Source organism: Pan troglodytes, chromosome 20 (genome assembly GCF_028858775.2).
Source record: "Pan troglodytes isolate AG18354 chromosome 20, NHGRI_mPanTro3-v2.0_pri, whole genome shotgun sequence".
Taxonomy (NCBI): domain Eukaryota; kingdom Metazoa; phylum Chordata; class Mammalia; order Primates; family Hominidae; genus Pan; species Pan troglodytes.
Window position 1 is genome coordinate 63,716,369 of NC_072418.2, and position 19,779 is coordinate 63,736,147.

Sequence of the window (19,779 nt, forward strand, 5' to 3'; positions counted from 1 at the left end):
TAAATATTTCCATGTTTATACAGATCGCGGTGTAGCTATTTCCATGTTTATACACATCGCGAAGTAGATATTTCCATGTTTATACAGATAGCGGTGTAGATATTTCCATGTTTTAACAGATATCGGTGTAGATATTTCCATGTTTACACAGATTGCGGTGTAGATATTTCCATCTTTCTACAGATGGCATTGAAGATATTTCCATGTTTATACAGATGGTGGTGTAGATATTTCCATGTTTACACAGATGACTGTATAGGTATTTCCATGTTTATACAGATGGCGGTGTAGATATTTCCATGTTTATACAGATCACGGTGTAGATATTTCCATGTTTATACACACCGCAGTGTAGATATTTCCATGTTTATGCAGATCATGGTGTAGATATTTCCATGTTTATACAGATCGCGGTGTTGATATTACCATGTTTATAGGGATACCGGTGCAAATATTTCCACGTTTATACAGATAGCGGTGTAGTTATTAGCATGTTTATACAGATAGCGGTGTAGATATTTCCATGTATAAACAGATGTCTGCGTATATATTTCCATGTTTAAACAGATGGCGGTGTAGATATTTCCTCGTTTATACAAATAGCGATGTAGTTATTTCCATGTTTATACAGATCACAGTGTAGATATTTCCATGTTTATACAGATCGCGGTGTAGATATTTCCATGTTTATACAGATAGCGGTGAAGATATTTCCATGTTTATACAGATAGCGGTGTAGATATTTCCATGTTTGTAGAGATAGCGGTGTAGGTATTTCCATGTTTGTTGACATAGCGGTGTAGATATTTCCATGTTTATATAGATGGCGTTGTAGATATTTCCATGTTTATACAGATAGCAGTGTAGGTATTTCCACGTTTATACAGATAGCGATGTAGATATTTCCATGTTTATACAGCTCGCGGTGCAGATATTTATATCTTTATACAGATGGCATTGTAGATATGTCCTTATTCACTCAGATGGCGGTGGAGATGTTTCCATGTTTATACAGATGGCGGAGTAGTTAGTTCCGTGTTCATGGAGATGGCAGTGTAGATATTTTCATGTTTATAGAGATGGCGGTGTAGATATTTCCCTGTGTATAGAGATAGCAGTGTAGATACTTACATGTTTATACAGATGGCTGTGTAGATATTTCCATGTGTATACAGATGGCAATGTAGATATTTCGATGCTTATACAGATGACTGTGTAGGTATTTCCATGTTTTTACAGATGGCAGTGCAGATATTTCCATGTTTATAGTGATAGCGGTGTAGATATTTCCATGTTTGTACAGATGGCGGCGTAGATATTTCCATGGACATGCAGATGGCGGTGTAGATATTTCCATGTTTATACAGATAGCGGTGTAGATATTTCCATGTTTACACAGATGGTGGTGTAGCTATTTTCGTGTTTATTCACATGGCAGAATAGATACTTCCATCTTTATGGAGATGGCAGTGTAGATATTTTCATGTTTATAGAGATGGCGGTGTAGATATTTCCATATTTATAGAGATAGAGGTGTAGATATTTCCATCTTTCTACAGATGGCAGTGTAGATATTTCCATGTTTATACACATGGCGGTGTAGATATTTCCATATTTATACAGATGTGTGTGTAGATATTTCCATGTGTACACAGATGGTATTGTAGGTATTTCCATGTTTATACAGATGGTGGTGTAGATATTTCCATGTTTATTCAGATGACTGTGTTGATATTTCCATGTTTTTACAGATGGCAGTGTAGATATTTCAATGTGTATAGAGATGGCGCTGTAGATATTTCCATGTTTATACAGATAACGGTGGAGATATTTCCATGTTTACAGAGAGCAGTGGAGATATTTCCATGTTTATACACATAGCGGTGTACATATTTCCATGTTTATAGAGACAGCGGTGTAGGTATTTCCATGTTTATACAGATAGCGGTGCAGATATTTCCATGTTTATACAGATGCCTATGCAGATATTTCCATATTTATACAGAGGGCTGTGTAGATATTTCCATGTTTATACAGATGGCAGTGTAGATATTTCCATGTTCCTACACATGACTGTGTAGTTATTTCCATGTTTATACAGATGGATTTGTAGATATTTCCATGTTTATAGAGATAGCGGTGCAGATATTTCCATGTTTATACAGATAGCGGTGTATATATTTCCATGTTTATACAGATCATGGTGTAGATATTTCCATGTTTATAGAGATACCGGTGTAGATATTTCCATGTTTATACAGACCGCTGTGTAGATATTTCCATGTTTATAGAGATAGCGGTGTAGATATTTCCATGTTTGTACATATGGCGTTGTTGATATTTCCAACTATACACAGATGACCGTGAAGATATCTCCATGTTTATACAGATGACGGCAGAGATATTTCCATGGATATGTAGATGGCGGTGTAGATATTTCCATGTTTATAGAGATAGCCGTGTAGTTATTTCCATGTTTATATAGATAGCGGTGTAGATATTTCCATGTATATACACATGGCTGTGTAGATATTTCCATGTTTACACAGATGGCGGTGTAGATATTTCCATGTTTATACAGATAACCGTGTAAGTATTTCCATGTTTATACAGATGGCGGTGTAGATATTTCGATGTTTATAGAGATAGCAGTGGAGATATTTCCATGTTTATACAGATAGCGGTGTAGATATTTCCATGTTTATACTGATCGTGGTGTAGATAGTTCCATGTTTATAGAGATGGCGGTGTAGACATTTCCATGTTTACACAGATTGTGGTGTAGATATTTTCATCTTTCTACAGATGGCATTGTAGATATTTCCATGTTCATACAGATGGCGGTGTAGTTATTTCCATGTTTATATAGATGGTGGTGTAGATATTACCATGTTTATACAGATAGCGGTGTAGCTCTTTCCATGTTTATAGAAATAGCAGTGTAGATATTTACATGTTTGTACAGATGGCTGTGTAGATATTTCCATGTGTATACAGATGGCAATGTAGATATTTCCATGTTTATACAGATGACTGTATAGGTATTTCCATGTTTTTACAGATGGCAGTGCAGATATTTCCATGTTTATAGAGATAGCGCAGTAGATATTTCCATGTTTGTACAGATGGCGGTGTGGATATTTAAAAGTTCCTACACATGACTGTGTAGGTATTTCCATGTTTATACACATGTCTTTGTAGATATTCCCATGTTTATAGAGATAGTGGTGCAGATATTTCCATGTTTATACAGATAGCGGTGTATATATTTCCATGTTTATACAGATCGTGGTGTAGATATTTCCATATTTATGCAGATACCGGTGTAGATATTTCCATGTTTATACAGACCGCAGTGTAGATATTTCCATGTTTATAGAGATAGCCGTGTAGATATTTCCATGTTTGTACAAATGGCGGTGTTGATGTTTCCATCTATACACAGATGGCCGTGTAGGTATTTCCACGTGTATACAAATGGCATTGTAGATATTTCCATGTTTATACAGATGGTGGTGTAGATATTTCCATGTTTACACAGATGACTTTATAGGTATTTCCATGTTTATACAGATGGCGGTGTAGATATTTCCATATTTATACAGATAACGGTGTAGAATTTTCCATGTTTATGCAGATAGCGTTGTAAATATTTACATGTCTATACAGGTCACGGTGTAGATATTTCCATGTTCATAGAGATAGCGGTGTAGATATTTCCATGTTCATACAGATAGCGGAGTAGATATTTCCATGTTTATACAGACTGCGGTGTAGATATTTCCATGTTTATACAGATAGCGGTGCAGATATTTCCATGTTTGTACAGATGGTGGTGTTGATATTTACATCTATACACAGATGATCGTGTAGATATTTCCATGTTTATACAGATGTCGGTGCAGATATTTCTATGGATATGTAGATGGTGGTGTAGATATTTCCATGTATATACAGATAGTGCTGTACTTATTTCCATCTTTATATAGAGAGCGGTGTAGATATTTCCATGTATGTACACATGGCTGTGTTGATATTTCCATGTTTATACAGATGGCGGTGTAGATATTTCCATGTTTATACAGATAAATTTGTAAGTATTTCCATGTTTATACAGATGGCGGTGTAGATATTTCGATGTTTATAGACATAGAAGTGGAGATATTTCCATGTTTATACAGATAGCGGTGTAGTTATTTCCATGTTTATATAGATAGCGGTGTAGATATTTCCATGTATATACACATGGCTGTGTAGATATTTTATGTTTATACAGATGGCGGAGTAGATATTTCCATGTTTATACAGATAACTTTGTAACTATTTCCACGTTTATACAGACGGCGGTGTAGATATTTTGATGTTTATAGAGATAGCAGTGGAGATATTTCCATGTTTATAGAGATAGCGGTGTAGATGTTTCCATGTTTATACAGATGGCGAAGTAGTTAGTTCCATGTTTATGGAGATGGCAGTGTAGATATTTTCATGTTTATAGAGATGGCAGTTTAGATATTTCCATGTTTACAGAGATAGCAGTGTAGATATTTACATGTATATACAGATGGCTGTGTAGATATTTCCATGTGTATACAGATGGCATTGTAGATATTTCCATGTTTATACAGATGACTGTATAGGTATTTCCATGTTTTTACAGATGGCAGTGCAGTTATTTCCATGTTTATAGAGATAGTGATGTAGACATTTCCATGTTTGTACAGATGGCGGTGTTGATATTTCCATCTATACACAGATGGCCGTGTAGATATTTCCATGTTTATACAGATGGCGGCAGAGTTATTTCCATGGACATGCAAATGGCGGTGTAGATATTTCCATGTTTATACAGATGGCCGTGGAGATATTTCCATATTTATACAGATGGTATTGTAGGTATTTCCATGTATATACAGATGGTGGTGTAGATATTTCCATGTTTATTCAGATGGCGTTGTAGATATTTCCATGTTTATACCAATAGCGGTGTTGGTATTTCCACGTTTATACAGATAGCGATGTAGATATTTCCATGTTTATACAGCTCACGGTGCAGATATTTATATCTTTATACAGATGTCATTGTAGATATGTCCTTATTCACACAGATGGTGGTGTAGATGTTTCCATGTTTATACAGATAGCGGAGAAGTTAGTTCTGTGTTTATGGAGATGGCAGTGTAGATATTTTCATGTTTATAAAGGTGGCGGTGTAGATATTTCCCTGTTTATAGCGATAGCAGTGTAGATATTTACATGTTTATACAGATGGCTGTGTAGATATTTCCATGTGTAAACAGATGGCAATGTAAATATCTCCATGCTTATACAGATGACTGTATAGGTATTTCCATGTTTTTACAGATGGCAGTGCAGATATTTCCATGTTTATAGAGATAGCGGTGTAGATATTTCCATGTTTATACAACAGTCTGTGTAGATATTTCCATGTGTATACAGATGGTATTGCAGGTATTTCCATGTTTATACAGATGGTGGTGTAGATATTTCCATGTTTATTCAGATGACTGTGTAGATATTTCCATGTTTTTACAGATGGCAGTGTAGATATTTCAATGTTTATAGAGATGGCGCTGTAGATATTTCCATGTTTATACAGATAACGGTGGAGATATTTCCATGTTTATACACATAGCGGTGTACATATTTCCATCTTCATAGAGACAGTGGTGTAGGTATATCCATGTTTATACAGATAGCTGTGCAGATATTTCCATGTTTATACAGATGCCTATGCAGATATTTTCATATTTATACAGAGGGCTGTGTAGATATTTCTATGTTTATACAGATGGCAGTGTAGATATTTCCATGTTCCTACACATGAGTGTGTAGGTATTTCCATGTTTATAGAGATAGCGGTGCAGATATTTCCATATATATACAGATAGCATTGTATATATTTCCATGTTTATACAGATCGTGGGGTAGATATTTCCATGTTTATACAGACCGCAGCGTAGATATTTCCATGTTTATAGAGATAGCAGTGTAGATATTTCCATGTTTGTACAGATGGCGGTGTTGATGTTTCCATCTATACACAGACTGCCGTGTAGGTATTTCGATGTTTATACAGATGGCGGTGTAGATATTTCCATGTTTGTACAGATGGCGGTGTTGATGTTTCCATCTATACACAGATTGCCGTGTAGGTATTTCCATGTTTATACAGATGGCGGTGTAGATATTTCCATGTTTATAGAGATAGCGGTGAAGATATTTCCATGTTTATACAGATAACGGTGGAGAAATTTCCATGTTTATACAGATAGCGGTGTAAATATTTCCATGTTTATACAGATCGCGGTGTAGCTATTTCCATGTTTATACACATCGCGAAGTAGATATTTCCATGTTTATACAGATAGCGGTGTAGATATTTCCATGTTTTTACAGATATCGGTGTAGATATTTCCATGTTTACACAGATTGCGGTGTAGATATTTCCATCTTTCTACAGATGGCATTGAAGATATTTCCATGTTTATACAGATGGTGGTGTAGATATTTCCATGTTTACACAGATGACTGTATAGGTATTTCCATGTTTATACAGATGGCGGTGTAGATATTTCCATGTTTATACAGATCACGGTGCAGATATTTCCATGTTTATACAGACCGCGGTGTAGATATTTCCATGTTTATGCAGATCATGGTGTAGATATTTCCATGTTTATACAGATCGCGGTGTTGATATTACCATGTTTATAGGGATACCGGTGCCAATATTTCCACGCTTATACAGATAGCGGTGTAGTTATTAGCATGTTTATGCAGATAGCGGTGTAGATATTTCCATGTTTATACAGCTCGCAGTGCAGATATTTATATCTTTATACAGATGTGATTGTAGATATGTCCTTATTCACACAGTTGGTGGTGTAGATGTTTCCATGTTTATAGAGATAGCGGAGTAGTTAGTTCCGTGTTTATGGAGATGGCAGTGTAGATATTTTCATGTTTATAGAGACGGCGGTGTAGATATTTCCCTGTTTATAGAGATAGCAGTGTAGATATTTACATGTTTATACAGATGGCTGTGTAGATATTTCCATGTGTAAACAGATGGCAATGTAGATATTTCCATGCTTATACAGATGACTGTGTAGGTATTTCCATGTTTTTACAGATGGCAGTGCAGTTATTTCCATGTTTATAGAGATAGCGGTGAAGATATTTCCATGTTTATACAGCTGTCGGTGTAGATATTTCCATATTTATACAGATGTCTGTGTAGATATTTCCATGTGTATACAGATGGTATTGTAGTTATTTCCATGTTTATACAGATTGTGGTGTAGATATTTCCATGTTTATTCAGATGAATGTGTAGATATTTCCATGTTTTTACAGATGGCAGTGTAGATATTTCAATGTTTATAGAGATGGCGCTGTAGATATTTCCATGTTTGTACAGATGGCGGTGTTGATGTTTCCATCTATACACAGATTGCTGTGTAGGTATTTCCATGTTTATACAGATGGCGGTGTAGATATTTCCATGTTTATAGAGATAGCGGTGAAGATATTTCCATATTTATACAGATAACGGTGGAGAAATTTCCATGTTTATGCAGATAGCGGTGTAAATATTTCCATGTTTATACAGATCGCGGTGTAGATATTTCCATGTTTTTGCAGATATCGTTGTAGATATTACCATGTTTACACAGATTGCGGTGTAGATATTTCCATCTTTCTACAGATGGCATTGAGGATATTTCCATGTTTATACAGATGGTGGTGTAGATATTTCCATGTTTACACAGATGACTTTATAGGTATTTCCATGTTTATACAGATGGCGGTGTAGATATTTCCATGTTTATACAGATCACGGTGTAGATATTTCCATGTTTATACAGACCGCGGTGTAGATATTTCCATGTTTATACAGATCATGGTGTAGATATTTCCATGTTTATACAGATCGCGGTGTTGATATTACCATGTTTATAGGGATACCGGTGCAAATATTTCCACGTTTATACAGATAGCGCTGTAGTTATTAGCATGTTTATACAGATAGCGGAGTAGATATTTCCATGTATAAACAGATGTCTGTGTATATATTTCCATGTTTAAACAGATGGCGGTGTAGATATTTCCTCGTTTATACAAATAGCGATGTAGTTACTTCCATGTTTATACAGATCACGGTGTAGATATTTCCTTGTTTATACAAATAGCGGTGTAGTTATTTCCATGCTTATACAGATAGCGGTGTAGATATTTCCTTGTTTATACAAATAGCGGTGTAGATATTTCCATGTTTATACAGATCGCGGTGTAGATATTTCCTTGTTTATACAAATAGCGGTGTAGTTATTTCCATGTTTATACAGATAGCGGTGTAGATATTTCCATGTATATACAGATGGCTGTGTAGATATTTCCATGTTTATACAGATGGCTGTGTAGATGTTTTCATGTTTATACAGATGACTTTGTAGGTATTTCCATGTTTATACAGATGGCGGTGTAGATATTTCCATGTTTATAGAGATACCTGTGTAGATATTTCCATGTTTATACAGATCTCGGTGTAGATATTTCCATGTTTATACAGATCGCGGTGTAGATATTTCCATGTTTATATGGATCGCGGTGTAGATATTTCCATGTTTATACAGATAGCGGTGTAGATATTTCCATGTTTTTACAGATATCGGTGTAGATATTTCCATGTTTACACAGATTGCAGTGAAGATATTTCCATGTTTCTACAGATAGCATTGTAGACATTTCCATGTTTATACTGATGGTTGTGTAGATATTTCCATGTTTATATAGATGGTGGTGTAGATATTACCATGTTTATACAGATAGCGGTGTAGATATTTCCATGTTTATACAGATCGTGGTGAAGATATTTCCATGTTTATAGAGATCGCGGTATAGATAATTCCATGTTTATTTAGATCGCGGTGTAGATATTTGCATGTTTATACAGATAGCGGTGTAGTTATTTCCATGTTTATACAGATAGCGGTGTAGATATTTCCATGTTTATACAGATAGCGGTGTAGGTATTTCCATGTTTGTAGACATAGTGGTGTAGATATTTCCATGTTTATATAGATGGCCTTGTAGATATTTCCAGGTTTATACCGATAGCGGTGTTGGTATTTCCACGTTTATACAGATAGCGATGTAGATATTTCCATGTTTATACAGCTCGCGGTGCAGATATTTATATCTTTATTCAGATGGCATTGTTGATATGTCCTTATTCACACAGATGGCGGTGTAGATGTTTCCATGTTTATACAGATGGCGGAGTAGTTAGTTCCATGTTCATGGAGATGGCAGTGTAGATATTTTCATGTTTATAGAGATGGCGGTGTAGATATTTCCATGTTCATAGAGATAGCGGTGTTGATTTTTCCATGTTTATAGAGATAGCGGAGTAGATATTTCCATGTTTATACAGATCACGGTGTAGATATTTCCATGTTTATGCAGATCGCGGTGTAGATATTTCCATGTTTATACAGATCGTGGTGTAGATATTTCCATGTTTATACAGATCGCGGTGTTGATATTACCATGTTTATAGGGATAGCGATGCAAATATTTCCACATTTATACAGATAGCGGTGTAGGTATTACCATATTTTTACTGATAGCGGTGTAGATATTTCCATGTATAAACAGATGTCTGTGTATATATTTCCATGTTTAAACAGATGGCTGTGTAGATATTTCCTCGTTTATACAAATAGCGATGTAGTGATTTCCGTGTTTATACAGATCACGGTGTAGATATTTCCTTGTTTACACAAATAGCGGTGTAGATATTTCCATGCTTATACAGATAGCGGTGTAGATATTTCCTTGTTTATACAAATAACGGTGTAGATATTTCCATGTTTATACAGATCACGGTGTAGATATTTCCTTGTTTATACAAATAGCGGTGTAGTTATTTCCATGTTTATACAGATAGCGTTGTAGATATTTCCATGTATATACAGATGGCTGTGTAGATATTTCCATGTTTATACAGATGGCTGTGTAGATATTTCCATGTTTACACAGATGGCTGTGTAGATGTTTCCATGTTTATACAGATGACTTTGTAGGTATTTCCATGTTTATAGAGATAGCTGTGTAGATATTTCCATGTTTATACAGATCGTGGTGTAGATATTTCCATGTTTATACAGATCGCGGTGTAGATATTTCCATGTTTATACAGATCGCGGTGTTGATATTTCCATGTTTATACAGATAGCGGTGTAGATATTTCCATGTTTTTACAGATATCGGTGTAGATATTTCCATCTTTACACAGATTGCGGTGTAGATATTTCCATCTTTCTACAGATGACATTGTAGACATTTCCATGTTTATACAGATGGTTGTGTAGATATTTCCATGTTTATATAGATGGTGGTGTAGATATTACCATATTTATACAGATAGCGCTGTAGATATTTCCATGTTTATTCAGATCGTGGTGAAGATATTTCCATGTTTATAGAGATTGCGGTGTAGATATTTCCATGTTTATTCAGATCGCGGTGTAGATATTTCCATGTTTATACAGTTAGCGGTGTAGATATTTCCATCTTTATACAGATAGTGGTGTAGATATTTCCATGTTTATTCAGATAGCGGTGTAGATATTTCCATGTATAAACAGATGTCTGTGTATATATTTCCATGTTTAAACACATGGCGGTGTAGATATTTCCTTGTTTATACAGATCATGGTGTAGATATTTCCATGTTTATACAGATCGCGGTGTTGATATTTCCATGTTTATAGGGATAGCGGTGCAAATATTTCCACATTTATACAGATAGCGGTGTAGTTATTAGCATGTTTATGCAGATAGCGGTGTAGATATTTCCATGTTTATACAGCTCGCGGTGCAGATATTTATATCTTTATACAGATGTCATTGTAGATATGTCCTTATTCACACAGATGGTGGTGTAGATGTTTCCATGTTTATACAGATAGCGGAGAAGTTAGTTCCGTGTTTATGGAGATGGCAGTGTAGATATTTTCATGTTTATAAAGATGGCGGTGTAGATATTTCCATGTTTATACAGCTGGCGGTGTAGATATTTCCATATTTATACAGAAGTCTGTGTAGATATTTCCATGTGTATACAGATGGTATTGTAGGTATTTCCATGTTTATACAGATGGTGGTGTAGATATTTCCATGTTTATTCAGATGACTGTGTAGATATTTCCATGTTTTTACAGATGGCAGTGTAGATATTTCAATGTTTATAGAGATGGCGCTGTAGATATTTCGATGTTTATACAGATAACGGTGGAGATATTTCCATGTTTATACACATAGCGGTGTACATATTTCCATCTTTATAGAGACAGTGGTGTAGGTATATCCATGTTTATACAGATAGCTGTGCAGATATTTCCATGTTTATACAGATGCCTATGCAGATATTTTCATATTTATACAGAGGGCTGTGTAGATATTTCTATGTTTATACAGATGGCAGTGTAGATATTTCCATGTTCCTACACATGAGTGTGTAGGTATTTCCATGTTTATAGAGATAGCGGTGCAGATATTTCCAAATTTATACAGATAGCGGTGTATGTATTTCCATGTGTATACAGATCGTGGGGTAGATATTTCCATGTTTATACAGACCGCAGCGTAGATATTTCCATGTTTATAGAGATAGCAGTGTAGATATTTCCATGTTTGTACAGATGGCGGTGTTGATGTTTCCATCTATACACAGATTGCCGTGTAGGTATTTCGATGTTTATACAGATGGCGGTGTAGATATTTCCATGTTTGTACAGATGGCGGTGTTGATGTTTCCATCTATACACAGATTGCCGTGTGGGTATTTCCATGTTTATACAGATGGCGGTGTAGATATTTCCATGTTTATAGAGATAGCGGTGAAGATATTTCCATGTTTATACAGATAACGGTGGAGAAATTTCCATGTTTATACAGATAGCAGTGTAAATATTTCCATGTTTATACAGATCGCGGTGTAGCTATTTCCATGTTTATGCACATCACGAAGTAGATATTTCCATGTTTATACAGATAGCGGTGTAGATATTTCCATGTTTTTACAGATATCGGTGTAGATATTTCCATGTTTACACAGATTGCGGTGTAGATATTTCCATCTTTCTACAGATGGCATTGAAGATATTTCCATGTTTATACAGATGGTGGTGTAGATATTTCCATGTTTACACAGATGACTGTATAGGTATTTCCATGTTTATACAGATGGCGGTGTAGATATTTCCATGTTTATACAGATCACGGTCAAGATATTTCCATGTTTATACACACCGCGGTGTAGATATTTCCATGTTTATGCAGATCATGGTGTAGATATTTCCATGTTTATACAGATCGCGGTGTTGATATTACCATGTTTATAGGGATACCGGTGCAAATATTTCCACGTTTATACAGATAGCGGTGTAGTTATTAGCATGTTTATACAGATAGCGGTGTAGATATTTCCATGTATAAACAGATGTCTGCGTATATATTTCCATGTTTAAACAGATGGCGGTGTAGATATTTCCTCGTTTATACAAATAGCGATGTAGTTATTTCCATGTTTATACAGATCACAGTGTAGATATTTCCATGTTTATACAGATCGCGGTGTAGATATTTCCATGTTTATACAGATAGCGGTGAAGATATTTCCATGTTTATACAGATAGCGGTGTAGATATTTCCATGTTTGTAGAGATAGCGGTGTAGGTATTTCCATGTTTATTGACATAGCGGTGTAGATATTTCCATGTTTATATAGATGGCGTTGTAGATATTTCCATGTTTATACAGATAGCAGTGTAGGTATTTCCACGTTTATACAGATAGCGATGTAGATATTTCCATGTTTATACAGCTCGCGGTGCAGATATTTATATCTTTATACAGATGGCATTGTAGATATGTCCTTATTCACTCAGATGGCGGTGGAGATGTTTTCATGTTTATACAGATGGCGGAGTAGTTAGTTCCGTGTTCATGGAGATGGCAGTGTAGATAGTTTCATGTTTATAGAGATGGCGGTGTAGATATTTCCCTGTGTATAGAGATAGCAGTGTAGATATTTACATGTTTATACAGATGGCTGTGTAGATATTTCCATGTGTATACAGATGGCAATGTAGATATTTCGATGCTTATACAGATGACTGTGTAGGTATTTCCATGTTTTTACAGATGGCAGTGCAGATATTTCCATGTTTACAGTGATAGCGGTGTAGATATTTCCATGTTTGTACAGATGGCGGCGTAGATATTTCCATGGACATGCAGATGGCGGTGTAGATATTTCCATGTTTATACAGATAGCGGTGTAGATATTTCCATGTTTACACAGATGGTGGTGTAGCTATTTTCGTGTTTATTCACATGGCAGAATAGATACTTCCATCTTTATGGAGATGGCAGTGTAGATATTTTCATGTTTATAGAGATGGCGGTGTAGATATTTCCATATTTATAGAGATAGAGGTGTAGATATTTCCATCTTTCTACAGATGGCAGTGTAGATATTTCCATGTTTATACACATGGCGGTGTAGATATTTCCATATTTATACAGATGTGTGTGTAGATATTTCCATGTGTACACAGATGGTATTGTAGGTATTTCCATGTTTATACAGATGGTGGTGTAGATATTTCCATGTTTATTCAGATGACTGTGTAGATATTTCCATGTTTTTACAGATGGCAGTGTAGATATTTCAATGTGTATAGAGATGGCGCTGTAGATATTTCCATGTTTATACAGATAACGGTGGAGATATTTCCATGTTTACAGAGAGCAGTGGAGATATTTCCATGTTTATACACATAGCGGTGTACATATTTCCATGTTTATAGAGACAGCGGTGTAGGTATTTCCATGTTTATACAGATAGCGGTGCAGATATTTCCATGTTTATACAGATGCCTATGCAGATATTTCCATATTTATACAGAGGGCTGTGTAGATATTTCCATGTTTATACAGATGGCAGTGTAGATATTTCCATGTTCCTACACATGACTGTGTAGTTATTTCCATGTTTATACAGATGGATTTGTAGATATTTCCATGTTTATAGAGATAGCGGTGCAGACATTTCCATGTTTATACAGATAGCGGTGTATATATTTCCATGTTTATACAGATCATGGTGTAGATATTTCCATGTTTATAGAGATACCGGTGTAGATATTTCCATGTTTATACAGACCGCTGTGTAGATATTTCCATGTTTATAGAGATAGCGGTGTAGATATTTCCATGTTTGTACATATGGCGTTGTTGATATTTCCAACTATACACAGATGACCGTGAAGATATCTCCATGTTTATACAGATGACGGCACAGATATTTCCATGGATATGTAGATGGCGGTGTAGATATTTCCATGTTTATAGAGATAGCCGTGTAGTTATTTCCATGTTTATATAGATAGCGGTGTAGATATTTCCATGTATATACACATGGCTGTGTAGATATTTCCATGTTTACACAGATGGCGGTGTAGATATTTCCATGTTTATACAGATAACCGTGTAAGTATTTCCATGTTTATACAGATGGCGGTGTAGATATTTCGATGTTTATAGAGATAGCAGTGGAGATATTTCCATGTTTATACAGATAGCGGTGTAGATATTTCCATGTTTATACTGATCGTGGTGTAGATATTTCCATGTTTATAGAGATGGCGGTGTAGACATTTCCATGTTTACACAGATTGCGGTGTAGATATTTTCATCTTTCTACAGATGGCATTGTAGATATTTCCATGTTCATACAGATGGCGGTGTAGTTATTTCCATGTTTATATAGATGGTGGTGTAGATATTACCATGTTTATACAGATAGCGGTGTAGCTCTTTCCATGTTTATAGAAATAGCAGTGTAGATATTTACATGTTTGTACAGATGGCTGTGTAGATATTTCCATGTGTATACAGATGGCATTGTAGATATTTCCATGTTTATACAGATGACTGTATAGGTATTTCCATGTTTTTACAGATGGCAGTGCAGATATTTCCATGTTTATAGAGATAGCGCAGTAGATATTTCCATGTTTGTACAGATGGCGGTGTGGATATTTAAAAGTTCCTACACATGACTGTGTAGGTATTTCCATGTTTATACACATGTCTTTGTAGATATTCCCATGTTTATAGAGATAGTGGTGCAGATATTTCCATGTTTATACAGATAGCGGTGTATATATTTCCATGTTTATACAGATCGTGGTGTAGATATTTCCATATTTATGCAGATACCGGTGTAGATATTTCCATGTTTATACAGACCGCAGTGTAGATATTTCCATGTTTATAGAGATAGCCGTGTAGATATTTCCATGTTTGTACAAATGGCGGTGTTGATGTTTCCATCTATACACAGATGGCCGTGTAGGTATTTCCACGTGTATACAAATGGCATTGTAGATATTTCCATGTTTATACAGATGGTGGTGTAGATATTTCCATGTTTACACAGATGACTTTATAGGTATTTCCATGTTTATACAGATGGCGGTGTAGATATTTCCATATTTATACAGATAACGGTGTAGAAATTTCCATGTTTATGCAGATAGCGGTGTAAATATTTACACGTCTATACAGATCACGGTGTAGATATTTCCATGTTCATAGAGATAGCGGTGTAGATATTTCCATGTTCATACAGATAGCGGAGTAGATATTTCCATGTTTATACAGACCGCGGTGTAGATATTTCCATGTTTATACAGATAGCGGTGCAGATATTTCCATGTTTGTACAGATGGTGGTGTTGATATTTACATCTATACACAGATGACCGTGTAGATATTTCCATGTTTATACAGATGTCGGCGCAGATATTTCTATGGATATGTAGATGGTGGTGTAGATATTTCCATGTATATACAGATAGTGCTGTACTTATTTCCATCTTTATATAGAGAGCGGTGTAGATATTTCCATGTATGTACACATGGCTGTGTTGATATTTCCATGTTTATACAGATGGCGGTGTAGATATTTCCATGTTTATACAGATAAATTTGTAAGTATTTCCATGTTTATACAGATGGCGGTGTAGATATTTCGATGTTTATAGACATAGAAGTGGAGATATTTCCATGTTTATACAGATAGCGGTGTAGTTATTTCCATGTTTATATAGATAGCGGTGTAGATATTTCCATGTATATACACATGGCTGTGTAGATATTTTATGTTTATACAGATGGCGGAGTAGATATTTCCATGTTTATACAGATAACTTTGTAACTATTTCCACGTTTATACAGACGGCGGTGTAGATATTTTGATGTTTATAGAGATAGCAGTGGAGATATTTCCATGTTTATAGAGATAGCGGTGTAGATGTTTCCATGTTTATACAGATGGCGAAGTAGTTAGTTCCATGTTTATGGAGATGGCAGTGTAGATATTTTCATGTTTATAGAGATGGCAGTTTAGATATTTCCATGTTTACAGAGATAGCAGTGTAGATATTTACATGTATATACAGATGGCTGTGTAGATATTTCCATGTGTATACAGATGGCATTGTAGATATTTCCATGTTTATACAGATGACTGTATAGGTATTTCCATGTTTTTACAGATGGCAGTGCAGTTATTTCCATGTTTATAGAGATAGTGATGTAGACATTTCCATGTTTGTACAGATGGCGGTGTTGATATTTCCATCTATACACAGATGGCCGTGTAGATATTTCCATGTTTATACAGATGGCGGCAGAGTTATTTCCATGGACATGCAAATGGCGGTGTAGATATTTCCATGTTTATACAGATGGCCGTGGAGATATTTCCATATTTATACAGATGGTATTGTAGGTATTTCCATGTATATACAGATGGTGGTGTAGATATTTCCATGTTTATTCAGATGGCGTTGTAGATATTTCCATGTTTATACCAATAGCGGTGTTGGTATTTCCACGTTTATACAGATAGCGATGTAGATATTTCCATGTTTATACAGCTCACGGTGCAGATATTTATATCTTTATACAGATGTCATTGTAGATATGTCCTTATTCACACAGATGGTGGTGTAGATGTTTCCATGTTTATACAGATAGCGGAGAAGTTAGTTCCGTGTTTATGGAGATGGCAGTGTAGATATTTTCATGTTTATAAAGGTGGCTGTGTAGATATTTCCCTGTTTATAGCGATAGCAGTGTAGATATTTACATGTTTATACAGATGGCTGTGTAGATATTTCCATGTGTAAACAGATGGCAATGTAGATATTTCCATGCTTATACAGATGACTGTATAGGTATTTCCATGTTTTTACAGATGGCAGTGCAGATATTTCCATGTTTATAGAGATAGCGGTGTAGATATTTCCATGTTTATACAGCTGGCGGTGTAGATATTTCCATATTTATACAGAAGTCTGTGTAGATATTTCCATGTGTATACAGATGGTATTGCAGGTATTTCCATGTTTATACAGATGGTGGTGTAGATATTTCCATGTTTATTCAGATGACTGTGTAGATATTTCCATGTTTTTACAGATGGCAGTGTAGATATTTCAATGTTTATAGAGATGGCGCTGTAGATATTTCCATGTTTATACAGATAACGGTGGAGATATTTCCATGTTTATACACATAGCGGTGTACATATGTCCATCTTTATAGAGACAGTGGTGTAGGTATATCCATGTTTATACAGATAGCTGTGCAGATATTTCCATGTTTATACAGATGCCTATGCAGATATTTTCATATTTATACAGAGGGCTGTGTAGATATTTCTATGTTTATACAGATGGCAGTGTAGATATTTCCATGTTCCTACAAATGAGTGTGTAGGTATTTCCATGTTTATAGAGATAGCGGTGCAGATATTTCCATATTTATACAGATAGCGTTGTATATATTTCCATGTTTATACAGATCGTGGGGTAGATATTTCCATGTTTATACAGACCGCAGCGTAGATATTTCCATGTTTATAGAGATAGCAGTGTAGATATTTCCATGTTTGTACAGATGGCGGTGTTGATGTTTCCATCTATACACAGATTGCCGTGTAGGTATTTCGATGTTTATACAAATGGCGGTGTAGATATTTCCATGTTTGTACAGATGGCGGTGTTGATGTTTCCATCTATACACAGATTGCCGTGTAGGTATTTCCATGTTTATACAGATGGCGGTGTAGATATTTCCATGTTTATAGAGATAGCGGTGAAGATATTTCCATGTTTATACAGATAACGGTGGAGAAATTTCCATGTTTATACAGATAGCGGTGTAAATATTTCCATGTTGATACAGATCGCGGTGTAGATATTTCCATGTTTATACACATCGCGAAGTAGATATTTCCATGTTTATACAGATAGCGGTGTAGATATTTCCATGTTTTTACAGATATCGGTGTAGATATTTCCATGTTTACACAGATTGCGGTGTAGATATTTCCATCTTTCTACAGATGGCATTGAAGATATTTCCATGTTTATACAGATGGTGGTGTAGATATTTCCATGTTTACACAGATGACTGTATAGGTATTTCCATGTTTATACAGATGGCGGTGTAGATATTTCCATGTTTATACAGATCACGGTGTAGATATTTCCATGTTTATACAGACCGCGGTGTAGATATTTCCATGTTTATGCAGATCATGGTGTAGATATTTCCATGTTTATACAGATCGCGGTGTTGATATTACCATGTTTATAGGGATACCGGTGCAAATATTTCCACGTTTATACAGATAGCGGTGTAGATATTTCCATGTTTATTCAGATAGCATTGCAGATATTTACATGTTTGTACAGATGGCGTTGTTGATATTTCCATCTATACACAGATGACCGTGTAGATATTTCCATGTTTATACAGACGGCGGCACAGATATTTCCATGGATATGTAGATGGTGGTGTAGATATTTCCATGTTTATACAGATAGCGGTGTAGTTATTTCCATGTTTATATAGAAAAAAGGTGTAGTTATTTCCATGTATATACACATGGATGTGTAGATATTTACATGTTTATACAGATGGCGTTGTAGATATTTCCATGTTTATACAGATAACTTTGTAAGTATTTCCATGTTTATACAGATGGCGGTGTAGGTATTTCCATGTTTATACTGATCGTAGTGTAGATATTTCCATGTTTATAGAAATGGCGGTGTAGATATTTCCATGTTCATAGAGATAGCGGTGTTGATTTTTCCATGTTTATTGAGATAGCGGTGTGGATATTACCATGTTTATACAGATAGGGGTGTAGATATTTCCATGTTTATAGAGATGGCGGTGTAGATATTTCCATGTTTATACAGATCACGGCATAGATATTTCCTTGTTTATACAAATAGCGGTGTAGTTATTTCCATGTTTATACAGATAGCGGTGTAGATATTTCCATGTATATACAGATGGCTGTGTAGATATTTCCATGTCTATACAGACTGTTTGTAGATATTTCCATGTTTATACTGATGACTTTGTAGGTATTTCCATGTTTATACAGATGGCGGTGTAGATATTTCCATGTTTATAGAGATAGCTCTGTAGATACTTCCATGTTTATACAGATAGCAGTGTAGATATTTCCATGTTTATACAGATCGCGGTGTAGATATTTCCATGTTTATACGGATCACGGTGTAGATATTTCCATGTTTATACAGATAGCGGTGTAGATATTTCCATGTTTTTACAGATATCAGCGTAGATATTT